The following is a 27,924-nucleotide window of genomic DNA, read 5'->3' as shown; positions in this document are numbered from 1 at the left end:
GAATGTGTTCCAAAATGGTTAAACAAAAAGGACCAGAAAAATGTGACATGTTCTCAAGGCAAAAGATTAGCAACAGGGTGGGCCACGGTGGCTCAGCAGGCAAGAACGCTTGCCTGGAATGCCAGAGGACCTGGGTTCAATTCCCGGTGCCTGCCCCTGTATAAAAAAAAAAAAAAGAAAAGAAAAGATTAACAACAGATGACACCCTTGAGATGACCCAGATACTGAAATTACCAGACAAAAATTTTAAAGCAGCCATTATAACTATGCTCAGTGATAAGTATACTTGGAATGAATGGAAAAATAATTTACAGTAAAGAAATATAAACAATAAAAAAGCCAGGTGGAAATTTTAGAGCTGAAAAATTTAATAGCTTATGTAAAAATTTCGCTAAAATTGCTTGATAACAATGAAGATGACAGAGGAAAGTTTGGCAAACTTGGAAGATAAGTTGAAGGTCTAGCATCAGGTCATTGGAATAAGAAATGGAAAAAGAGACTGGTTCAGAAAAAGAAGTTTGAAGAAATAATGGTTATAAATCTCCAATGTTTGGCAGAAGTCATACATTTGCAGATTCCAGAAGCTGAGCAAACACCAAAAGAAATAAATTATAAAAGATCCAGGCCCATCATAATGAAACTGCTGAATACTGAAGATAAAGGAAAAAAAATCCTGAAAACACCTTCAGAAAATTGACAACTGACCTTGGATTTCTCATCACAAACCACCAAGGCCAGAAGACAGTGGAACAACAAATTTAAAGTGCTAAAAGAAAAGAGCAGTCAATCGGTACTTCTATAGACAGTGAAAATACTCTTCAGGGGAGATAATGATACAGAAGCATTTACAAACCAAGGAAAGCTAAGAGAATCTGTCACCAACAGACCTGCTCTAAAAGATATGTAAAGGGAGAAAACAACACCAGAGAGAAACTTTAAGGTTTGAGAATGAAAAAGAGTATGAAAAAAATGTAATTATCTAGGTCGATATCAAAGACAATTTTTCTCCTTTTAATTTTTGGGGAATATATGTATGATTTTTGAAAACAAAATTTTTAAGTGCCGTCGAGGTTATCAGTGCATGAAGATGTGCATATGCACACTCTAATAAGAAGGAGACCATGGAAAGGAACCTAAATGGCTAAGTCTAACGTTTTACTCGAAGTGGTAAAATATTTCCACATAGATGGTGAAAAGATAAGCATATGTATTTTGCAACCTCTAAAGCAACCCCTAAAAAAAACAACACAAAGAAATACAGGCAAAATTATAATAGATAGATGAAACGGAAATGCATCCTCAAATAATCCAAAAGGAGTCAGGAAAGGTGGAGTAGTGGAATAAAAATCCAAAGGGATAAGCAGAAAGAAAAAAAAAAGGGAATGAAATCCGATCATAGTGATAACTGTAGATGATCTAAACAAATAAAAGATAGGATTGTCAGAGTTAAAATAAAAAACAAACTAGCCAAACAATAACAAGAAAAGCCTCAATGATAAGCTATCTAAACAAAATCCACTTTAAATATAAAGACATATAGAGGTTAAAAGTAAAAGGATGGGAGATATAACATGCAAACACTTATAAAACAGAAAACTGGAGTAATTGTAATATCAGCCAAAATAGACTAGATGGCATGAAAAAATTACAAAAAGGAACATTGCATAATGACAAGAGGGATAGTTTACCAAGAATATGTGACTGTCCTAAACGTGTAATCATCTAACAATAACTCTTCAGAATGAATGGAGCTGAAACTAATAAAAATGAAAGGCAAAATAGACAAATCCACAACTATACTGCACCATTCCTCTTCCAGGAGCTGATCGTATAAGTGGAGAGAAAATGGACCAGGATGTAGAAAACCTGAACAACACTATGAAGCAACTTCACCTAGTCCACATTTATAAAAAATCCCATCCAACAACAGTAGAATAGGTGTTGTTTTCAAGACTCATCAGTCAAAGAAGAAGTAACAAGGGAAATTAAAAGCTATTTTGAATTTAATAAAAATGAAAATATAGCACATTAAACATTGTGGAAGATGTGAAGTGTTTTCCAAAATATAGAAGAGAAGCTAGTGCCTCCCAGCTTATTTTATGGGGCAGACATTACCCTGATACCAACATCATAAAAAGATACTACAATGAAAAAAAAATAACAGATCACTATATTTTATGAGCTGAGATTTAAACAGCCTCAACAAAATATTTTGAAAACAAACTATTTCACAATTAAATATAACAATCTATAAAAAGGCTAATATTTCATGACCAGTTGGGGTTTATCCTGGGGATGAAAGACCAGTTAAATAATTGAAAATCAATCAATTTAGCCCACCTATCAACAGACTAAGAAGAAAACTACATATCAATCACAATAGATACAGATAAAATATTTGCCAAAATTTAAAATCCCTTCAAGATAAAGCCTCTCAAAAATAAAAATATTCAAGAACTCCCTTAATAAAGTATATCTGCCAAAATATACATGGTGAAGGCTGAATGCATTCCCTTAGGATCAAGGACAAGGGAAGGACATCAGCTTTTGTCACCTCTAGTCAACATCACACTGGAAGTCATGGCTATTGCAATAAGGGGAGGAAAAGAAACAGAAAGAATGTAGATTGGAAAGGAAAGAAATAAAATTACTTTTACATAATTGCCTATGTAGAAAATTCCAGTAACTCTGCAAAAATGCTCTTGAAACTAGTAAGTTTAGTGAGGCTGTGTGTTACAATGTCAATATGCAAAAATCAATTTCATGTCTATATACTAGTAATGAATAACTAGAAATTGAAAAGACAACCCAATTTAAAAATGGGTAAAGACTTTATATAAGGACTTCAACAAAGAAAACATGCAGATGGCAAACAAGCATATGAAAAGATCTTCAACATCATTGGTAGGGAATACAATTACAACCACAACGAGATTCCACTGTGCACTTATGAAGGACTAAATTACAAATACTAATACTTTGCATAACTTTTTAAAACTGGCATTACTAAGTTTTGAGGAGATGTGGTGAAACGCAAACTCCCACGCACTACTGGTGGTAATGCAAAATGGTACAGCCGTTATGGAAAATACGTTGACAGTATTTTGTATAGTAAATATGTATTTATCATATAAGCCATCCATCTCACTCCTATGTATTTACCCAAGAGATATGAAAAGTTACGTTAACACAGAAACCTCTACCTAAATGTTTATCGTGGCTTAGTTCATAATTGTCCCAAAGTGGAAAAAACCCGAATGTCCTTCTAGTGTTAATGGATAAAGAGCTCATGGAACAGTCATATAGCACAGTAACTGAGCAATACAAAGGAGTGAACTTGATAGATGTAACAATATGGATGAACCTCCAATGCATTATGCCAAGTGAAAGAAAATGCAAAAGACTCCATACTGCCTAATTCCATTGTTGTGACATTCTGCAAAAGGCAAAATTGTAAGTAACAGAGACCAAATCAGTAGTGCCCAAAGGGACACAGGAGAATTTCGGCGTGATGAATCAGTTCTCTATCTTGGTTGTAGTGGTTACCTGAATATGGACATATATCAAAATGTACAGAACCATGTATTAAAATAGTGCAAATTACTGTATGTAAATAAAAACAAGTAAATAAAGTGAAAAGCTGGTGTGGATATCTTGCTTGGCATGTGCTTTCTAAATGATAAATGTTAGTTCCTTTCTTCTTCCCTCCTGCCTAAAGGACAATTATGGCTATTTTGTTTGGTTTGCTAAAAAAACACCCTGCGCCTTTGGAATGCTTTTCTCTCTCCCCTATCTTCTCTTCCGGCAATTTGATAAACTCACCTTATTAGGATATTCTTGGTGAGCCACAGTTAAATTCTTCTGTGCTCCATTGCTTATGCATCATAGACCTAAATCCAGCCTTGCTTGGCTGTCCATATGTGCGCCCATAATTACTGATGACTGCGTTCATATCCTGGAAATCACTCAGAGACTTTGGCCCCTTGAAATTTATTCAAGAGACTCTTTTGCATCCTAATTTCAAACCTCATGAAACTCCAAAACCTTGCCAAATCCGAAGCTTATATCCTTGGGCTCTCCAGGCTCCTGCTACCATTTGAGCTATTTCATCCTAAGTATAAAGTCAAGCTCCTTCCTGGTCGGACCCCTTTCTTTGTTCAGCTCTGAAAGCCACTCACATGATGTGTTGCCAACTTTGTGGGAAAGCAAGAAATACAACTTCAAATTGGACATTGGTCAGCCAAATATTTAAATTTTTCACTGACCCATATCCAAGATAAATTGCAGTCACCCCCCCCATCAGCCTGCTTCCTGTCTCTTTGCCCTTTTCCCAAGCTCATCACCACTTCTCTCCTCTTACTCCTCTCTCAGGAGCATAACTAATTTATTTTCCCATCTCATAAAAAAGCAGTTTTGCATCAACTTTCACATTACATCTGTTCCTGCTAATACCCAAGCCCTGGGGGTTTCACCTTCTGCCCTGAGCAGTGTGTCGAGAATCTTCTCAAAGTCAGGATCTTCCCTGGAGGGAAGTCTGTTTCAGGGGTTGAGGCAGTAAAATTTACACATTGCTACAATCTATTATATCACACCTCATATTAAATTATGCAACTTCTTCTTATTTGTTTCTCTCACAATTCTATGGTTGGCTTACACTAGTGGGAATATAGTAAAAATTCCATAAGTAAATGAAAGAATAGCTGATCCTTCTTTTGCTATGTTTGCTTTATTCCCTCCATCTGCAATGTTATCCCCTATCATTTCCGTTCCATTTTTTCACAACCTTGAAGTTCCCGCCTCTATACACAGGTACTCTGTGAAACATTTCAGTTGTCCTCTGAATTCTGAAATTTGTTTTTTCCCACTCTATTTGCTTGTATGTTTTGGTTTTATTTCATCACTGAAGGCAAGAGCTGTGCTTAGTATATCTTTGAAAGAGCCCTTCAGCTCAGTGCCTTCCAATGGGCTGTAAATAATCCCATTCATTTATTCAACTAATACTTATTAAATGCTTACAATTTGCCAGACTCTATTCTAGGAACAGAAGGGAAACAAATAGACAAAAGTCCTTCCCCTTAAAGAGCTAATGGTCTGGTTTTCCAGAAAGAATATAAGAAAAATAACTACAAGGCATGTAAGGTAGCAAAAAGTCCTACGGAGATAAATGAAGTGAGGTGGGGGGGGAAGGTTCACCCAAGAGGAGGGATTGTGTGTTCTATGTAGAGGGGTTGGGGAAAGACACAGAAGATAAAGCTTAAAAAGAAGCTGAAGAAACGCAGGGAGTGGCCTATATATGGGGAAACATTTCAGCATCCCACACATACCATGTGATCAGTTTAAGATTCTTAAAGGAAACAAACAGGTAGTTGACACAGAGAGAAATCTTTCAAAAACAACAGTGCGTTGTTGTCATAAAAAAACAAAATAAACATAGATAATTTAGGGGCAGCTGGTGATTTAGGAGGAGGAAATAGACTTTGCTGAGCTGCACAAAGCAATGGTTTCTTTCACCTGTTTTAAAACCAAGTGGCTCACCTCCATGAGAGCACAGCTGTGCAGTGTCCAGACTGGATGCCCCCCTGAGTACCCTAATTAAAGAGGTAGCGCCCCCTTCATGTCATATCACCCACGACCTTCTTTGTCTCAAAGACAGTTTTAAGGGTAAATGTCATCATTTAGGATTCGATTTTGGGAAGGAAAAATATCAAAATTGCCAGGAGATTTGATTGAGGTAAGATCATGGTTACTGAAGAGTAATTCTAGACTATCTATTAATCAGAGGCAATAAAAGATTTTAAGAGTAAAGATAGGAGATAATGTTGTAAAGAACCTTAGCTCTCTCAAAAGTGAGCATTATTATTCTCTTAAATAACGAGGATAGATGTCAACATAAAACATAGAAACTTATGATAAGACACAGAATTTTTGCTTTCTAGACAGATAACCTGGAAGGGAAACAAAAAACTCTCACAACCTCTTAGAGCAGACTAATACTCTAAGAAAAAATATAAACACAAACTCACAGGAAATCTTGTAAATAACTCCACTAACCCTTACCAATGTTGACTGCTACAAATAATATTCCCTTTTAGCGAGACTTTTACAAATTTCTATGTCTATTCAGGTTTTGTCCTACATTTTCCTCTTTCTCATTCTACTTTAAGACAAAAGTACTCTCTTTTTTTCCTTAAAAAAAATCTCTTATAGTGAAATTTTTCAAAGTGGGAAAATGAACACATTCATTTAAAGATCCAAATATATGTAGCCTATCTGTGCCATATAGAGATAAGGAGGCAAAAACATAGGAACTTAAAATTATGCTTTGTGACCAACGTTTTGGTATTCTATCTTGGGACTTACCTAGTTAACCAATGAATATTATTAATTAATTCAATTTTATATCAACCCAAGGTTTTAATTTATCTAAAGATCTTGGAAATTATGTCTGTACTTACATACTACAAAACATAATTATTATTAAAACAAAGTTTGTTAGAGCAATGATTCAATTTGGTTAAAAGCAAATTAAAAATGTTCATAATCTTAAACATTAAAAAGAAATAATGCTAGCTTATTTGATCAGCAAACCTATTAGATAGGACATAACTTAGTAGCATACTCATACTTAATGCTGATAACTAAGAGAAGTCATCACTTTTTTTATTAAACCAAAATTATTAAACTAGTTTTTATTTGCCAAAGATTTACCTAAATATATATACCTGAATTCCTAAAGTGTTTCTGAGATACTTTAAATGTGAAAAAAAGTGTATTTTCATAGGACCTATTTGAGATTCAATCACCTTAATTTCTGGGATATTAAGAATGTTCAATTTAGATAAATGTTTTTTATCTCTAAACCAGTGGCAATGGAACTCTTTTAATTTCAAGGATTTTGCAATCTGATTGATAAAGATCACCAAGAGGCAGAAAAACACTATATATTCCCACAATGAAAGGAAAGGCCTCTCTGAATCACAGATGTATAAACAAATAGAAAGACACAGATTGGCTCTTAGAGCTTCAATGCTAAAATCCCAGTCATGGGCCAAGCATAAAAACACAGAAATGCAAAATTCACAGGTACATATCAAATCTCTGTTCTCTCTTCAGTGGCTGGAATTTTTTTAATTTATTTGAGCTCAAAATAGACAAGTAGAAAAGCAAAAAAGACCAATATGCCAGATCCTCTGGTCTTCTTTCACTCAACAGAGACATGATCTCTATACACCATTGATCCCTTTACTGAGATCGACAGATGGTCAGACCAAGTAAACAAGGGAGTCGTCCTGGCACCTTATGAGAATCCTGAGTATGGCCATGGGTGGGTCTTTTCTCAGAACTGGGAGGGAAGGGTATGGTTAGTCACTTTCCAGAATCAAAAGAGTGGATGGATTTCTTAAGCATCACGGCTTTCTGGTACTCAGGCTTCAGATCAAGTTCAACATTGTCAAAGCTCTTTTAAGTAGATGCTATCATTATCCCCATTTTCTACATGAGGAAACTGAGGCACAGAGAAAATAAGTAAATTGTCCAAATTCATATAGCTGCTAATTTGTAGCGATCTGTATGAAACTCTGGAAATCTCAGGACAGAGTCCCTGCTCTTATTCCTTATAACATAGAACATGTTATATTCCTTCATTAGTCTTTAAAGCAAAGTGTACCACAAAGGCGAAGACCTTTTCTATCTCACCCTTCACAGTTTCCCCACAGAAGAGTGTTCAACAGACATTTGATAGATAAGTGTATGAAAGAAGATCAAGTGAGTCATAAAGAAGGAAAGAAAGAAGAAAGAGAAAGGCAGAAATATAAACATATAAAGAGGATGAGGAAGGAGAGAAAAAAAAAGGCAAAGTAAATGTTTTCCTTTTTCTATTCCTGGAGATATATATTCTTCCCACCTTCCCTAGGGTAAAATTAGTCCTCACTTAGCTCATTCTTTCTAATTGTCAGTTCATTCCCATAAAAAAAATTAATTGTTTAGAGACATTCATGTAGTTACCCCTGAAAATGGAGAATGTAAATAATCTGGCATCACTAATCAAAACTGGAAAGCAATGGCCAATTTGGAAGTTTAAATACCTATCTTTGTGCCAATAATTATTTGACATAACTGTCTCCTCTTTGATTTGGGGCTCCTTAAAGACAGAAATTGTATCCTATTCACCTCTGTACATTTCGCACTTTGCACATCAGATGTAATAGATATCTGATAAAATATTGATTAAACTCAATATGTAAAATACAACTTTATGAAACTGCCTCTCCCTTTTGAAATATGAGGAAATGAAAATTAACTTCAGTCAATGTGATCTAAGGATCACCAAAGTAGACGCTGTCAAAATGGTGTGTTTTATATAACTTTCCAGATAAAATTTTCAATCACTTGAGTTTGGGACCAGAATTTATGGTTTAGACTATATTATAACACACACACATATAACACACATATACCCAGGCCAGAAAGCAAATCAAGAAGTGAAACTGAATTGAGCTGATGAAATATTTTGATCTATTGATTTTTAGCTATTCTCATATCGATCAGTTATTGTAAGCTATATCAGAACAGACCCCGGAGAAAAGATTCAGTTAAGTTTTTTTGTTTGTTTGTTTTGTTTTATTTTTTGCCAGGGGCAGGCACCGGGAAGCTGAATTTTTGAAAGGAAAATTTTAAAATAGAACTATAAAAATTTATATTTCAGACTTGTTTTGTATGAGTATTACATGCTAGTTGGGAAAAAAAAGTGTTCAACTAACTGGTCAAATAACTTTTTTAGTTATTCTTGATAAAGTAAAGCAGCCATCATTATTTTCAGCACCAGCCCTTATTCTGTTTCTGTACTATGCTAGTCGCAGGATATTTTCTCCCAGATTCCCAAATGAGTTAGAAGTATGTTAAGTTTATTCTTACAGCTTACTTCAAAGTGAAAATAGTTGCCTCAATAAAATAATTTGCATTTTATTCTTTGTCATAATATTAATAGTCACACCATATTATGTATCTACAATAATAGTTAAACAGCTTTCATATGCATTATCATATTTCAGTCCACCTGTAAGCCTGTGATACTAAAAGTTCATTAAGTCTCTCATTAAAAAATAAGAGCAATAGAATTTGCTTAAATTCTCACTTCTCTCACCTACTAAACCTCAGAGACCTGACTCCTAGTTCAATATTCATATTAATATAATGACCCAATTGGTTTGCACCCATACTTTTTTTGTACCCCTACTTTATTAAAGTGCAAAGTTAATAAATAAGCTAGGGATTCCTCTGGTGCACACACATACACACACACATAGGTACCATGTTTACATAGATGATGCCATCTACATCTCTTCTAGGATGGATCCTTGGTCGGATTTTCTAAAAATAAAGATCCAAACAATACTAAAATCACATATTCTAATTTATAACATCATTCCTAATTCCACTTTAGACTGAAATACTTCTAAGAAAGAATTTCTTGGTCTGTCATAACACAGAAAATCCTAAACACCTTCTGCTGGTAGAATTATTGACCGAAATGTTGGTGAGAAACTCCATCCTTCCAGTTCTTAAGAATAACGAGAAGGTAGCACCGCAGGACCAAAGATTGACGTTGGTAGAAAAGAGTTGGGCAGTAATCAGCTTTTAAGATTTGAGACTAAGCTGGCTCCTTCAGAATGCTCTGAGGATGAACCTTTGCCTAGATAATTTTCTGGACTAGAGAAAGGCTTATTGAAGCTGTCCCACATATTTCTCAACAGCCACAACACAGGGTGCACATATGGAGGAGGCTTTCTCTCCCCATGACCAAAGAGCTCTTCTTTTGTGGTGATTAAGTGCAGCCCTTGAGTGATTCAAGCTTTAGTAACAGAGTCTTTTCATAAACACAAGCTTTGGAGCTGAAAGAGTGGACAGAGCAATGTAACGCACTTGTTGTTCTGGAAACTCATTTTTGGAGGGTAATAGCATGACCAGAGTAACAGGGATTATTCCCCATGGGTGGTCATGGTTGTATACAAGGAGCATGTGTCCATGCTTACATAGGCTGGTGCAAGAATTTGTGTGTATGTGTGCACAGACATATTCCAATCTTCTTGAGGAAGAAGCAAATATTACCCAGCACTTCAACCTAAACCCTGAAGTTAAGCCCTAGCATCTACATTTGTGTCTGCCACATGACAAGGCTATTTAGATTATCAAGCATCGGCAGCAAATTAAATTTCAAGCACAATCTTGTATGGAAATATATCGAAATATTTAGGATACAGAGGACAAAAAAAGTTTGCTCCCCCATCTATTACCATAATTTCAATCTATATTACACTGCTGAGTTGAAACTATACTTTGGAGAATTGCCAAGAAAATCAGATTCCATATTTGTATTATTATTTGTAATTATGCCAAAAACCTGTTAGGAATCTCCCTCAAGTCTTGGTGAGTGGAGATGGGACGGTAAGTTTATGCACAAGGCTCAATATGTACTTCTCCTTTGGCCAAAGGTCTAAACTGAGTCAAGTTAAATGGTTTTGCTTGATTCCATTCTTATGATGAGGAAAGACTATCAAAAGAGACCCGGTGGAAAGAAGTGCCCAGAAAAAGCATGCTTTTCTTTCCAAGGCATTGAGAGAGGCACCTGAAATCACCACCTCAAGCATGGCATGGTATGAAAAGGGTAGGGGGGTGGAGCTCTCCACATGGGGATTAACTATCATCCTAGGATGAATCTATAAAGGACAAGGAATACCAAAGGTGAGAAAGTAACAAAAGCTATTCTCGACACATCTACAAATTCCAACTTTTAGCATCACAGCAACTGTCCTAGATTTTGGTGCATATAAATTCTTTTCTTTCTTGGGGAGAAGTGCAAAGTAAGGAGCTCTGGGCTCTGGTGACTGCGTATGCTACTTAAAAAAAATACTATGTTTATTTCAGTGCTTTGCTATTCCCCAGATCCAGTTGTGGCTTTGGTCCTAGGTGTGTATCTCATGGGAGCAGTCCAGTCTGTGGTAGAATCCCAAAACATTTTAATACTGCCTGCTGATAAAGGTTGACTCCCAAAGAAATTTTTCAGATCTTAGGAATTAGAAATAGCTGTGTAAATGTAGAATTTTGTTATCACAACTGCTGAAACAGTTCTTAGATTACCATAAGTCATCACCTTTTTGCCCCTTTTCTTTCTTGTAGGAGGAGAACTAGTAGGATATTCAGAATGTGTGTATGTGTGTGTGTGTGTGTGTGTGTATGCGTGTGTGTGTTTGATACTCAATCTTCTACACAGTGAACAGTGCTTTCAGGCTGAATTTGACGAAGTAAGAGCAAATTTCTGGTCTCCTTAGAGGCATGTGAACCTAGATTTATTGGTAGTGAGTGTGATCATCATTAACAATTTAACCAAATATCTCTGGCTCTCTGCTTGCCAAGAACATGGTAGAATTGTGCTTTTCTGCCCCTTCAAAGTCAGGTGCTGCAATATAGCACATTATAGCTCATTTTTATACACAGAATTGGAGTGGAAGTAATATGTGTTACTTCATAGCAAAAGCTTTTGAAGCTAGTATATTGCTTGTCATATTTTATTACCCCTTCTAAGGTAGTTAAGAAAGAGCCTATCCATGCCTAAGAGTTACTTCAGGAGTTCCTCTTTTGTTGCTCAGATGTGGCCTCAGTCTCTCTAAGCCCAACTCTACAAGTGATATCATTGCCCTCCCTACTACATAAGACATGACATCCAGGGGTTAAAGTCTCCCTGGTGACGTGGGGAAGGACTCCCAGGGTTGAATCCAGACCTGGCACTGTGAGATCAACAATTCCATCCTCACCAAAAGGGAAAAAAGAAGTGCAACTAATAAAGTACCAGTGGCAGAGAGAGTTCAAATAGAGTTGAGAAGCTGCTCTGGAGGTTGCTCTTACACAAGCTTCATTTAGACCTTGCTACCTATCATAACCTGACAACCCCTAATCAGGACCATTCCAGCCAATCCTAAAGAACACCTAGGGCAATTTATAAGATTTCACAAGGGTTCCATGCACTAGAGTAACTTTCCAGAAACCTACAACCTCCTGATGGGTCCCTGGTCCAGATACTCTTGAAACCTAGCCAAGTCTCTCCAGAACATCAGGTAGTTCCATCTCCCTACCCTATATTAGTGACAGACTCTTTTATATGAAAAATTTAGAATTGCCATAGCCCAAATACTCCTAAAGAGAGGGATGGAAAGATCAAAGATGATGGTGGCGTTATACAGAGAAGACAGGATTTAACATATGAATATGAATGCTGAATTATTAAATGATATCTCTTTTAGTCTCCAGTATTTTAGAACAGCTAGAAGTAAAAACCTAATATTGTGAAATTGTAACCCATGTCAAACTCTAAAATATGTGGTGCTGTGCTTTGATATTTATAATGTTTTTGTATATATGTTATTTTTCACAAAAAAAAGAAGGAAAAAAAGTCGATTGTGATGATAAAAAAATTAATTAAGCCCTCTAGCCTCCTATATTCTGGAGCAGCTAGAAGAAAAAATCTGAGAGGATCATATGGTAACCCATAACAAACTCTGGGTTCTGTTCTGTAACTACTTGTTGAAGAATGCTTTGAAAACTATTGCTTTTTTATTTCTTTGCTTTGTATATATGTTATACTCTACAATAAAAAAGTTAAAAAAAAAAAAAAGAGCCTATCAAAATGAAGTTTTTGTCAGGCTGAGACCCAGAGTAATTATAGAGAGCTGAATGCTTTTCTTCAACCATAAAGAACTACTATGTGAACAAGCAGTAACTTTGCTTGGATTCTTTTTACTACAATATAACTTAGTTTACTTTGACAATTAGTGCAGGAAAAGATTTTATAATCCAGTCATTTAGTATCACGTTAAGTTGGCGGAGGTTTTTTTTTTTTTTTTTTTTTTGGCTTAAACAACAAGGATTTTTTGGCTCACAGTTTGGAAGCTAGAAACCCAGCATCACGATTTTAGCAAGGCTGGGCTTTCTTGGGAGTCGACAGTGTTGTGGTGAGAGCAGTGCTCTGTCACACAGTGATGTCTTTTTGTCTAGTCCTGTGCTTTCTCTGACTTCTGATTTCTCAGACTGCTTCCAAATTTCCTCTCCTATAAGACCTCCAGTCAAAGGGGTTAGGCTCAACCTCATTCAACTGGGTGACCCCTAAACGGGAACTCCCAAGATCCTTTCACAAAAGACTTCACACCCTGATTGTCCTTAACATATTGAGTGACAGTCTTTACAATGGGCTCGTGCCCACAGAAATGCAGATTAACGCTGAGCATGTCTTTTCTGGGGAATGTGATACAATCCCCACCAAGGAAGAAACTCAGTTTTCTAATTTCCTCAAAATACTCTCTGCCTCTTTATTTGTTTATGTACTTATTTTATTTATAGCAGTTTTATTGAGATCCATACACATGCCATACAATCCATCCAAACTGAACAATCTGTGGCTGTTATTATAATCACAGAGTTGTGCATTCATCACCACAGTCAATCTTAGAACATGATCATTACTCCAAAGAGAAAACCTTATACCCTTTAGCAGTCACCTCTCAATTCCTCTGTCCTTCTCCAGCCCTAAATAACCACTAATCTAATTCTTTCTCTATAAAATTTATCTATATTTACATTTTATATAAATGGAATCATACGATATGTAGTATTTTGTGTTTGGTTTATTTTACTTAGCATAATATTTTAGATTGTCATAATCTGTTTTGTTAATTTTCTTTTTTTTCTTTTTTTGCATGGGCAGGCACCAGGAATCAAACCCGGCTAAGTGGCAGGCAAGAGTTCTGTCGCTGAGCCACTGTCACACCGCCCCATAATCTATATTTAATTAGACAGGTTGCAGTTTTACAGAGGTCTTGTAAAAAATATAACATTCCCATTCAACCCCCCACTGTTTAAACCTCTAATGTTGACACATTACATTAGTTTACTACCTTTGCTACAAGTGATGAAAGAATATTAAAATATTACTGTTAACTCTAGCCCATAGTTACATTAGGATATTTTTTCCATATACCACCATATTATTAACACTTTGTAATAGTGTCATACATTTGTTATAATCCATGAAAGAACATTCGTATATGTGTACAATTAACCACAACCTATCGTCTACAACAGGGTTCACTGTGTTCTACAGTCTCATGTTTTACCTCCTAGTAATATACATGACCTACCACTTTTCCTTTCAACCACATTTACCAACATAATTCAGCCCTGTGAATTACACTCCCAATAATGTGCTTCTAATACCACTATGTCCAAACATTACAACCAACCTAAACACAAGTTCTGCAAAAATTAAGCGTCAGCTACCCCCCTTCTATTAGCTGGAAACATATTCTAAATTCTAACTCTGTGAGTTTGCTTATTATCATTAGTTTATATTGGTGAGACCACACAATATTTGTCCTTTTGTGTTTGGCTTATTTCATTTCTCAAGTTTCATCCATGTTGCTACATGCATTAGGACTTCATTCCTTCTTACAGCTGAATAATATTCCATTGCACGTATATACCACATATTGTTTATCCATTCATCAGTTGATAGATACTTGGGTTACTTCTATCTTTTTACGATTGTGAATGACTCTATGAACATGAGTGTGTCAATGTTTGTTTGAGCCCCTTCTTTCAGTTCATCTGGGTATATACTAACAGTAGAATTGCTGGATCATATGTTAATTCCATATTTAGCTTTCTGTGGATCCATGAGATTATCTTCCACAACAGCTGCACAATTATACATGTCTACCAGCAGTGAATGACTGTTCCTATTTCTCCACATATCTTCAACACTTGTACCTATCTGGTTTTTTGTATATATATGTATTTTTCTGATACTGGCCATTCTAATAGGTGTGAAATGATTTCTCATTGTGGTTTTGATTTTCATTTCCCTAGTAGTTAGTCATGTTGAGCATCTTTTCATGTGCTTTTTAGACATTTGTTTTTCTTCTTTGGAAAAACGTCTATTCAAGTCTTGTGTCCATTTTTAATTGGGTTGTTTGTCTTTTTATTATTGAGTTGTAGGATTTCTTTATATATTCAGGATATTAAATGCTTAGTTGGATATGTGGTTTCCAAATATTTTTTTCCCATTGCATAAGTTGCCTTTTCACTTTCTTGACAAAGTCCTTTGAAGCACAGAAGTTGTTTTTTTTTTTTTTTAACTTTTAGGCAGTCACATTTATCTATTTCTTCTTTCATTGATTGTGTTCTGGGTATAAAGTCTAAGAAACCATAGCCTAACACAAGATCTTATAAGTTGCGTCCCCACATTTTCTTCTAGGAGTTCTATGTTCCTGGTTTTTACATTTAGGTCTTTGATCCATTTTGAGTTAATTTTTGTATAAAGTGTATAAGGTATTTGTATAAGGTATGATAGAGGTATCCTCTTTCATTCTTTTGCATATGGATATTCTGTTCTCCTAGTATCTTTTGTTGAAGAGACTTTCTATCCCAGTTAAGTGGATTCGGCAGACTTTTCGAATATCAGTTGGCCATAGATATGAGGCTCTATTTCTGAACTCTCAATTAAATTCCATTTGTCAGTGTATCTGTCTTTATGCCAGTACCATGCTGTTTTGACCACTGTAGCTTTGTAATCTGGTTAAAGTCAGGAAGAGTTTTCCAACTTTGTTTTTTTTTTTTCAGATGTTTTTGGCTATTAAGAGTCCTTTAACTTTCCAAAATAATTGCTAATGGGCTTTTCTGTTTCTGCAATATAGGCTGTTGAGATTTTGATTGGTATTGTGTTGAGTCTGTAAATAAATTTGGGTAGAAATTACATCTTAATAATATTTAGTCTTCCAATTCATGAACATGGAATGTTCTTCCATTTATTTAGGTCTTTAATTTTACTTAGCAATGTTGTATAGTTTTTTTGTGCATGTACATGTCCTTTACATCCTTGGTTAAATTTATTCCTGAATATCTGCTTATTTTAGTTACTACTTTAAATGGATTTTTCTTCTTGATTTCCTCCTTAGATAGCTCTTTACTAGTGTAGAGACTAAGTATTGATTTTTTTTTCTTTTTTTTTTTTTTTCCGCATGGGCAGGCACCAGGAATCGAACCCGGGTCTCTGGCACGGCAGGCGAGAATGCTGCCACTGCACAACCATCGCCCGCCCAGTACTGATTTTTGCACGTTCATATTGTATCTTGCCACTTTGCTGAATTTGTCTTTTAGCTCTAATAGCTTTGTTATAATTTGTTCATGACTTTCTCTATGTAGGATCATGTCATCTGCAAATAGTAAAAGTTTTATTTCTTGCTTTCCAATATGGATGCATTTTATTTCTTTTTCTTACCTAACTGGTCCAGCTAGAATTTCTAGCACAATGTTTTATTGTAGTGTTGACAATAGGCATCCTTCTCATGTTCTAGATCTTAGAGGGAAAACATTCATTTGTTCACCATTGAGTATGATTTGACATAATGCCAATCAAAATCCCAACAGCCTACCTTGCAGAAGTGGAAAAGCCAATATTGATGGCTATGCCCTTTATCATGTTGAGAAAGTTTCCTTTTCTTCCTCTCTTTCAAAGTGTTTTTATCAAGAAAAGATACTCCATTTTGTTGGGTGATTTTCCCCTTTACTTTGTTAATGTGGTGTATTACATTAATTGATTTTCTTGTGTTGAATCCCCCTTAAATACCTGGGATTAATTCCACTTGATCGCGGTGTATGAGTCTTTTAATGTGCTGTTGCATTTGATTTGCAAGTATTTTGTTGAGGACCTTTTGCGTCTATATTCATTACAGAAATTGGTCTGAAATTTCCTTCTTGTAGCATCTTTATCTGGCTTCAGCAATGTTGGCTACATAGAATGAATTTGGGAATCTTCCCTTTTACTCAGGTTTTCTGAGGATTTTGAGCACGACTGATTCTTTGCATTAGTAAAGAGCTATCTAAGGAGGAAAGCAAGGGGAAGAATCCATTTAAAGTAGTCAAATATTCTTCTTAGAATGATTGGTAGAATTTACCTGTGAAGTCATATGGTCCTGGGCTTTTAGTTTTTTGGAGGTTTTTGATAACTGATTCACTCACTTGGCTTACATTTGGTCTGTTGAGGCCTTCTATTGTTTTCAGACTCGGTATTGGTGGCTCATGTGTTTCTAAGAATTTAACCATATTAGCTAAGTTGTCTAATTTGTTAGCCTCCAATTATTCATAGTATCATCTTATCATCCTATTCATTTCTCTGGAGTTAATGGTAATGTTCCCCCCACTCATTTCTAATTTAATTTATTTGTATCTCTTCTCTTTGTTTCTATTCCAGTCTAGCTAAGCGTTTGTCAATTTTATTTATCTTTTCAAAGGACTAAATATTGGTTTTGCTTATTCTGTTTTTATATTTTTTAGTTCTAAATTTCATTTATTTGTACTCTAATCTTTTTTCTTTCATTCTGCCTGCTTTGGGGTAAGTTTGCTGTTATTTTTCTAGTTACTTCAGGTGTGCAGTTATGCCTTTGATTTTACCTGTTTATTTTTTAATTTTTAATTTTTTTTTTTTTTTTTGCATGGGCAGGCACTGGGAATTGAACCTAGGTCTCTAGCATGGCAGGTGAGAACTCTGCCTGCTGAACCACTGCGATCTGCCCTCTTCTTTTTTAATAGAAGGATTTAGGGGCATGGTTGTTTGTTCAGGCACCAATATGCAATATACCAGAATGGGTTGGCTGTTTCAATGGGGATTTATTAACTTATAATTTATAGCTCTTAGGCCATGAAAATAGTCCAACTCAAGGCATCAGCAGGATGATACCTGCACCCTAAAGTCAGGCTGCCAGCATCTGGGGCTCCTCTCTCCCATAGCCAGGCATGTGTAGATGGCTGCTGGTCCTTCTCTCCCAGGTTTCTTTGTTTTCAACTTCTGGCTTCAGTGGCTCCCTCTCTCAGCTTCTCTGATGCTTTTCTCTGACTATCTCTTAATTTCATTTCTTAGTTTTTCTGTGGCTTTTATCTTCTTCTAAAAGAATCCACTAGGAGGATTAAGACTCACTCTGAATGAGGTGAGTCACATCTTGATTGAAATAACCTAATCAAAAGGCCCCGCTCACAATAGGTCTGCACCCACAGAAATGGATTAAAGGAATATGGCCTTTTCTCAGGTACATAACATCTTCAAACTGCCACAGGCGATAAATTGCCCTCTGCACTGCCTTCATTGTATCCCGCAAGTTTTGATATGGTGTGCTCTTGTTTTCATTTGTCTCAAGATATTTACTAAGTTCTCTTGCAATTTCCACTTTGGCACACTGATTGTTTAACATTGTGTTGTTCATCGTCCATTATATTTGTGAATTTTCCAGTTCTCCCACTGTTATTGATTTCCAGCTTTATTACGTTATGGTCAGAGAAAGTGCTGTATATAATTACAATATTTTAAAATTTGCTGAGACTTATTTTGTGACCTAGCCTGTGGTTTATCCTGGACAATGATCCATGTGAACTAGAGAAGAATGTATATTCTGCTGTTTTGAGGTACGATGTTTTGTTATATGTCTGTTAGTTCTAGTTCATTTATCATAATATTCAAGTGCTCTGTTTGCTTACTAAGCCTGTGTGTAGATATTCTATCTATTGACGAGAGTGGTATAATGCAGTCTTCAGCTTACTGCAGAGATGACTATTTCTTTCTTCATTTTTTTTCTAGTATTTGTCTCATGTAATTTGGGGCACCCTGATTAGGTGCATAAATATTTGTGATTGTCATTTCTTCTTAATGGATTGCCTTTTAAATTAATATATGATGTCCTTCTTTGTCTTCAGTTTTGCACTTAAAGTCTATTTCGTCCAATATTAGTATAGTTACTTCAGCTCATTTTGGTTACTGATTGTGTGGAATGTTTTTTTCCCAATCTTTCACTCACAGCCTATTTGTATCCTTGTGCCAAATAGGAGTCTCTTGTAGACAGTACATTTACAGGTCATATTTTTTTAAGGATTTTTTTTTTACATACGAACCTATGGGTCATATTTTTTATTCATTCTGATAATCTGTTTTGATTGGAATGTTTAATTTATTGACATTCATATTATTACTGTAAAAGCAGTACTTACTTTACCCATTTTATCCTTTCATTTTTATACATCCTGTCTTATGTTTTCCTCCCTTTTACTTACCCTTATTGATGATCTTCATTTCTACATTCTCCCCAAAAATTTGCTCTCTTTTTTTTTCCTTTTAGCCTGAAGAACTCTCTTTAGTAGGAATGGTCTCCTGTTGATGAAATTTTTCAGTTTCTGTATACCTGTGAAAAGTTAAGTTCTCCCTCATTTTTGAAGGGCAGTTTTGCCAGATAAGGAATGATTGGTCGGCAGTTTTTATCTTTCAGTACCTTAAACATATCATACCATTGTTTCCTTGACACCATGTTTTCTAATGAGAAATCAGCACTTAATCTAATTGGAACCCTTGTACATAAAACATTGCTTTTATCTTGCAGCTTTCAGAAGTCTGTCTTTATCTTTGGCATTTGACATTCTGATTAGTATATGTCTTGGAGTTGGTCTGTTAGGATTTATTCTCTTTGGAGTATGTTATGCTTTCTGGACATGTCTATATCTTTCATAAGAGTTGGGAAATTTTCAGCCATTGTATGCTCATATACACACTCTGTCCCTTTTTCCCTTCTCTTTTCTTTCTGGGGCACCCATGACACGTATGTTTGTGAGGATTTCACACTGTCGTTCAATTCCCCGAGACCCTGCTCAATTTCCCAATCTTCTCTACCTGTCTTTCTGTCTGGGGGATTTCAACTGTCCTCACTCCTAGTAATCGGCTGTTACATGCCTCTAGTGAATGTTGAATCTCTTCCATTGTGCCTTTCAGTCCCACGTGTTCTGCTTCTTTTCATTCGTTCACATTCTTCTTTATGCTACCCAGTGTTTTCTTAATCTCTTTTATCCCTTTAACCATATTCTCCTTCACCTCCTTGAATTATTTAGGAGATTTGTTTGAACATCTTTGAATAACTGTTTCAAACTCTATGATGCCTCCAAAGTTTTAATTTGTTCCTTTGGGCTGTATCTTCTTTCTTAGCACATATTGTAATTTTTGCTGATCTAGGCATCTGATTATCTTGATGAGTTTCCTCTGAAGGTCAGTTTCTCTCTTGCTTGCAGTCTTATTATTGATTGAATCTGTGTTAAGGCTCTTCTTTGACACTTGTTTCCCCTTATTCTAGACCTTTAGAGTTGCCCATGATTAACTAATCAGATATATTTTTTCAGCATCTTCATTTGATTCTTTCCCTAGGTTTACAGTATAGTTTGTAAGATTTCACTATTTGTGCAATTATTTCACCCCTAGAGAAAGCTTCCTTCCAACTATTCCTTCTCTGGGAATCTTGATCTGTTACATTTGTTTATGTTTTGCCTTTAAACTTTTTCCACCCCCTCTTTTGATTACCTCTCACTGTCTTTGCCTGAAGGACTAATTGTGGAGGGAGGGTCACCCCGGAGACGACTTTCCCAAGTCAGTATTCCCAGTAAAACAGGGTCAGGAACCCATGAGGGGCATAGGCCAGTTCCAGAGAGTCCTGAGAAGCTGGGAAAGTCATCAAAAAGCCTTTTTGACAGCTCCCTGAAGCTGTGTTTTCTGGGCCTGCCCAGAAGATGGCACTCTTCAGAAGATTTTCCTGAAGCCTTAAGGAATCAAGAAGCCCCGCTTCTTTGATTCTCTACCACCCTTGCCCCTCTTGGGGTGAACTTGAAACCATGGCCATGATGGTCCCTGAATGGGGAAGGCCAAAACCAGTTCAAAGCTGGGACCCAGATATCCAAATGTGATGGTGAAAAGTGATGGTCAGTACTGGGCCATAGCCCCTCTCCCCTGTCTTGGGGAAGAGGGCTTCCAGGTCCATCTCTGCTGCAGCTCAGCCATGAACCCAACCATGGCAGATGACTTCAAGTGCAGGGATGGGCACCAGTGGTTGCTGCTGACTGATATCCTCACAGATTTTGCTGTAGTGTCTTGGTCTCTTCACCCCACTCTTTCCTGCTTTTCTCCCCTAGATGCTGCACAATGCTACCCTGGCCTCCAGAGCCCCAAAACAGTCACTTCAAACAGCTTCTCTCTATGGGGGGTGGTTTTCCTGGGCACGTATCCATAATCATCAGCACTCAACCATGCCAACAACCTTTCAAGATGTTCCCCTTACACATCACATCGTGCTGATAGATGCTTTTAAAGACAAACTAGCTAGTAAAGGGTCCTTCTCACTGATGGAACCCACCTTGTTCCTTACTTAGGGCCGTTTTACTGGTGCTTCCTTCTGCCTGAATGCACTTGCCTGAGATTTTTGCATGGCTGGTTCTTCAACATTCAGGTATTAGTTCGCCGTCTCCCCTGCAGAGGAGATTTCCTGCCTACCCTCTCTAAAGTAATCCCAGGTACCTGCCTATCATACAACATCTTTTATTTTCTTCATCTCACATAAAATCATAGAAGTTATTTCTATTTACATTTGTTTGCTGGTTTACTGCCTATAAGTCCCCACTAGAATTGAGGCTCCATGCAAGCAAGGATGCAGCCTGTTTGTTTTATCACTAACTCAAGTTAAAGGAACAGTGACTGGCCTGATATATGTTCTATACATTTTGTATGAATGGGTAATTGGAGACTTTTGCTTGTAACAATACTAGAGTAACAGGGACCAGGTTTACACTCACCCTTTAAACAACGAAATCAGTGGTCGACACAGGACAGTCATCCCCATAGGCAGGGAAATAGGAAGAGAGATCTAGGTCTTCTCTGTTTTACTCCCTGGAGAGAGTTTCCAGTCTACCCAACAGGGAGGGGGAACATGAGAGGTATAACATCCCACCAGAGTCGAAGAATTAGAGGAGGACCCAAGTTGTCATCTAGAATCCACAGGGAACAATGCCAGATAGAAAGAAGCTGCTGAGTGAGTTCCTACAGGGCCCTAAATCTTCATGAGGATGCATCAGGTGGATTAGGAAATGCCCAAAGGCATGGAAAGAAAAACTTAAATGGAGCAGGGAGAACAATCTCCAGAGCTAAAACAGGGCCAGGAATAATTTATGATGCTACCCACTAGAGATGGGGGAATCTCATATTACATGGGATAGCAGGTCAAGGATGCAGAAAAGTGGTGCCTCAGTGGTAGTGAAAAATCAGCCTTTAAACTAAAGGCTCCTCTTGTCGCACATAAAAAAGCTGAAAATATCAAGCATGAAAAAGCTCAAACTTTTTCCACGTGAATTAACTATGTTCTAGAATAAACCTTAAGAACAGTTTTTTAAATATTTAGTACTCAACAAGGTAAAAAATCTGCCCTGCAATCAAAATTAGTAGGCATGCATAAAAACACTATGTCCAGTAGTGAAGGGGGAAAGCTGATTAATTAAAACTGGCCAAGAAATAACATAGATGAAATAGTTAATAAGCAAGGGCATTGATATACATATTGTAATTATATTTGATATGTTCAGGAAAGCAGAACACACGATAAGCATGTTAAAGAAAGACAGAAGATACAAAGAAGACTAAAATAGATATTCTACATATGTACCTATATTATTTCAAATAAAATAATACATTAGATGGAATTAATAGCATTATAGATAATGTAGATGAAAAGATCAGTGGAATTGATTACCCAGAAATAGAAACTATATAAAATGAAACAGATAAAAAGACTGGAAAAAAAAAAGACAGAGTGTCAGTGGGATTTGGGACAATTCCATATAGAAACTGCTGAATATATATGTACTCCCAAATTAAGGGAGGAAGGTAGAAAAATAATTTGAAGAAATAATGCCTAAAAATCATTAAGAAGCCACACTAAAGCCTATCATAATTAAGTTTTAAAAATCAGAGGAAAAGAAAATATTTTAAAAGTGGTCAGAGAATAAAGAAGCATTATCTAGAAACAATCACAGCAAAAAAAAAAAAATTTGAAACAAAGCAAGTAAGAAGAAAATAGGGCAACATCTTTAAGGAAAAAAAACAAAACAAAACAAAAGCTGTCAACCAAAAATTTTATAACAGCAAAAATATGGTGAATACATTATGTGGGTAAATATAAATGACTTTTTTCTTTTAAAAATAATTTTAACAGATCGGTTGTTTAAATAAAAATATCTGTATATTGTTGGGTTTATAATAAATATTGACATAAAATATATGACAATAAAAGCAAAAAACTCAAGAAAGGGGAAATGGATATATACTGTTGTACACTTATACTATAATTGAAATGGCATAATATTAAAAATATGCTGTGTTCTGGTTTGCTAGTTGCTGGACTGTGATATACCAAAACTGGAATGGCTTTTAAAAGGGGGAATTTAATAAGTTAGAAGTTTACAGTTTCAAGGAAATGAAAGTATTCAAATTAAGGCATCCACAAGAGGGTACCTTCACTCAAGAAAGACCAATGGGTCAGGAACACCTCTTCAGCTGGGAAGTCACGTGGCTCATATCTGCTGGTCCCTTACTCCTGGGCTCTCTTGCTTTCAGCCTCTGTTTCTGTGAAGGTTCCTCACTTTGCTTCTCCAGGGCTGGCTTTCATCTCTTGGCTTCCCTTGGCTCTCTCCAGGTTCTGGCTTGCTTGTCATCTCTTGGCAACATCCGCTGGGCTCCAAGTATCTCCAAACGTCCATGTCTCTGCTTTCTCTTTCTCTCAGCACAGTTGTTTCTGACTCTCTCTAAAATGTCTCCCCATTTAAAGGATTCCAGTGATCTAGTCAAGACCCACCTGGAATGGGTGGAGTCACATCTCCATCCTATCAAAGGTCACACCCACAATTGGGCATGTCACATTTCCATTGAGATAACCTGATTAAAATATTCCAACCTACATTATTGAATCAGGATTAAAAGAAACAGTTGCCCCAATAAGACGGAATCAGGATTAAAACATGGCTTTTCTGGGGTACATGATACTTTCAAACTGGCAAAGGCTGTGAACTAAATGTATATAATATCAAACCTGAAGAAACCTACACCAAAAAGTAAGGAAAAAAAGCAAAGTATAGAAAAGAAGCTCACAAATAAGAGAAAATGGAATTATATAACAAATTTAATGCAAAAAGAGGTAGAAAAAGAAGAAAAAGGGGACAAACAACATGTGAAATACTTAAAGTGGAAGCAGAAAGATGGTAGAGTTAAACCCAACTCTTTAAATCATCACATTAAATTTAAATAATCCAAACACCCCAAATAAAATTAACATATCATCATATTGAATAATAAAGACCCAACTATGAGTTGCCTAGAAGAAACCTATTTGTAATACAAAGACACAAATAAGTTCAAGTGGAAAAATGAGAAAAGAGATATGCAGCTAAAACTAATCTAAATAAAGTTGAATTGGTGATATTAATGCAAAAGTAGATTTTAGAACAAAATATTACCAAGGAAAGGATAAAGAGATTAATTCATCAAGAGAATATATTAAATGTTCAACATTTATTTATCTACTAACAAAATTTCAGAATGAAAACACTGATATAGTTGATAAACAAATCGATAAAGTGAGGGATTTGAATCATTGACAGAATAAATAGAAAATCATAAGAGTATATTTGGCCTAATTATCACTATCAACCATCATTTCCTAATTGACATTTATAAATAACTCCACCCAATACCAAACATGAACTGTTTTAAAGAGCACAAAGAATATTTACCAAGATAGACCATATACTGGGTCATAAAGCAAGTCTCAATAAATTTAAAAGGATTTAAATCATACAAAGTACATTCTCTGATAATATTGGAAATAATATTGGAAATCAATAACAGAAAAACAGTGGGAAAGTCCCCAAATATTTGGAAACAAAATAACAGACTTCTAAAATAAACCATGGATTGAAGAAGAAATCAAAAGGGAAATGTAAAACCATTTTGATAAACTTGTAACCTCTCTACTAAAAAGAAACAAAAAACTAGTTTGAATTGAATGAAAATGAAGAAAAATAGAATTTGTAGAATGCTGCTTAAGCAGATTTTAGAAAGAAATGTATTCTACTAAATGCTTGTACTAGAAAAGAAGGACAATGTCAAATCAAGAGCTTAATCTTCCACTTTAAGATGTTAGAAAAAGAAGAGCAAATGAAACCGAAGTAAGCAGAAGAAAAGAAATAATAAAGAAAATAATAGAAATCAGTGAAATAAAAAAAACAGACAAATAGAAAAAAACCATTGAAACTAAAAGATGGCTCTTTGAGAACGACAATAAAATTGATGAGCCTCTAGCCAGACTGATTAAGAAAAAGGAGTGAAGACACAAATTCCCTTCATCAGAGGGCAGGCCACAGTGGCTCAGTGGCAGAGTTCTCGCCTGCCATACTAGAGGCCCAGGTTCAATTCCCAGTGCCTGCCCATGTGAAAAAAATTCCCATTATCAGAAATGAGAGAAGGTTATCCCTATAGATCCTAAAGATACTGAAAGGTTAGGAAGGAAGTATTATGAAGTAGTAAGTAATTAACGATTCAGTAGATCAATTGTAACAGTTAGCTGGCAGTCCCCTTACCAGCTATTGTCAGCTAAAGGCTGAATTGAAAGTAGGAGTCATGAGTCCCTGGACTGAATCACACCTAGCATGGTTTTATCACTCACAACAATTTAAAAAATAATTTAGTAACTGAGGTTTGGGGATAACTGTGCTAGGCTCTTTGTAGAGAACAAAAAAAGGAGATATAAGAAAGTGTCCCTTTGGAGATACATATTACGCATACAAAATAATCAATAAGGGTCAGCTGTTAGGGATTAAATAAGTACTATTTAGATTAATGAGAAGGGAGTAATTATAAAGGAGAAATAGATCCAAATTGTTCAAAACTTATGCTAGAGGTATCTAAGCTTGCAATTTCTGGATACAAAACAAGGCCATATAATCTGAGAAAAATAATGACACCAAACCCTCAATAAATGTTTTTAATTTTAATTTAAACATTTTAAATTAAAAAACCCAAGCTAATTGTAAGATGTAATTAACAATTTCAGGAGATTGAATAATAGACTAATCTTTTAGACTAATAAACTAATTCAGAACACTGGATTGAAAGCAAATCCAATTTTATAATAAATCAAGGAGGGAACAAATATTTAAGTTCCTGCTCTTATGCTTATGTCCTAGAGTATGAAATAGACAGCAAACAGAAGCATGGTGCTGTGCTGGAAGTAAGTTTTTTAAAAGAAACATTGGATTTGGAAAGATAAGAATTCTCAGAGGAATGTGCTCATACCGATGGTGAAGGGGTCCTTTCAAACTCGTATTGACGTCCAGGAAATAGAACATACCCATAGCACAGTCATACATTTATCTACTGTCCATACTGGTTGATGATACATTATGAAACAAACTCTTGCAATTTAGAATTTTCCAATAATGTGAGTTTAGGTGCATTTCTTCTCCCTTAATTCAGACAGGCTATCAAAATGCCAGATTACCTGATGCTTTTTAAAAGTTGAGGTGTTCTAATAGTTACTTCTCCCTGGAGAGAAGACTAATAGTCTTTTTCTTGGAATGTAACAAAAAGAGAAGGACTCACAGGCACTCTTCTCTCCTGGAATTCATATATCACCATGTGTCCATTCTCTAGAGCATCGAGAATTGGGAAACTATTGCTGATACTGAACTTTCTCAATGTGAGCGAGGAGACATATCTAATCTTACATTAGCTCTCAAAGAAGCTTTCCTTTTACATTACTGCATTTTTTCAGTCTACCCTACATTTGTAGGAAGCTGGAAGAAATGCAGTGGGCAGACCGGTGAGCAGTCTAATTTTATATCTCACACATTTTTTCCCCCTAACATTTCTTTGAAAGACCCAGAAAGAAATTACATGTAACTGATGCCCCACGGTCACTCTTTTGGTGTCCTTTTCCTTGGTTAGAGACCAATTTTTTGATGATCAGTAGCCAAGAAATTCAATATCCAGGCGTCCATTGCCTGTACCTTGGTGATCTACTAGAGCCTGTTACGGAACTGAAATTCAAAGGGCATTTCTGATCTAGGAGCCAGGCCCATTTCCTGGGTTCTTTTGTAGTCTTGTTAAGCACCTGCCAGCACTTGATGATCCTGTTTCTTTTAAAGCAAATCTTGGGTGGGAAAGCAGTAAACTGCCATCAGAGTTTTGTTTCCTAAATGTTCTGAGTCAAGGGGATCTCAGACAATTAAGAAAGGGGCTTCTCTGTCTTAGTGAGTGTTGGAAAACACAGATGAATGTATGAATGTATGTATGTATATAATAAATTTTAAAAAATTATCAAATGCTATTCAGCTGCAGACTTACAAAAACAAGATTGAAACAACTATTGATAATAACACCTTTAAAATCAAATTACCCAACACCAAAAGGATTGCGTTCACTATGCGACATGTGTTTTCTGGTGGTCCACAAGGACAGTGCTGACATGGTAAGAAACGGACATCTGCTCCACTATGTAAGGCGTATGCAGCACTTACGAATCACTTATTGTAAATCAGGAGGCATGTTAAGCCTGTTATAAGTGAACTCATTCCTGTCCCGACAAGTCTGTGAGATGTTTTCATATCTTGCTTGCAAGTAAAAGGAAAAAAAGCATCTGAGGCCAAGCCACTTAACTGACTCGTAGAGAACAACCACCTGATAGAAGGCAGGTATACAATTTTAAACCAGGTTTGTCTGGATTCCTAAATCCAAGCTTTGTTTTTTTTGTTCTTCTTTGGTGCATGGTCCGGTAATAGAACCTGGGTCTCCCGCATGAATCGCGAGTGTTCTACCCGTTTAGGGGTCACCCGTGCACCCTAAATCCAAGCATTTAATGTGACATTTTACTAAGCATTTGGGCCAACTGAGTTGGGAGTTTGTTGGTAGCCATTAATTACAATTAGATAAATAAAGACTAAGATGATGTATTAGATATTTTAAACCTTTCATATATTAAT

Source organism: Tamandua tetradactyla, chromosome 8, assembly GCF_023851605.1.
Source record: "Tamandua tetradactyla isolate mTamTet1 chromosome 8, mTamTet1.pri, whole genome shotgun sequence".
NCBI classification, from domain to species: domain Eukaryota; kingdom Metazoa; phylum Chordata; class Mammalia; order Pilosa; family Myrmecophagidae; genus Tamandua; species Tamandua tetradactyla.
Note: the sequence above shows the minus strand (reverse complement) of the source record.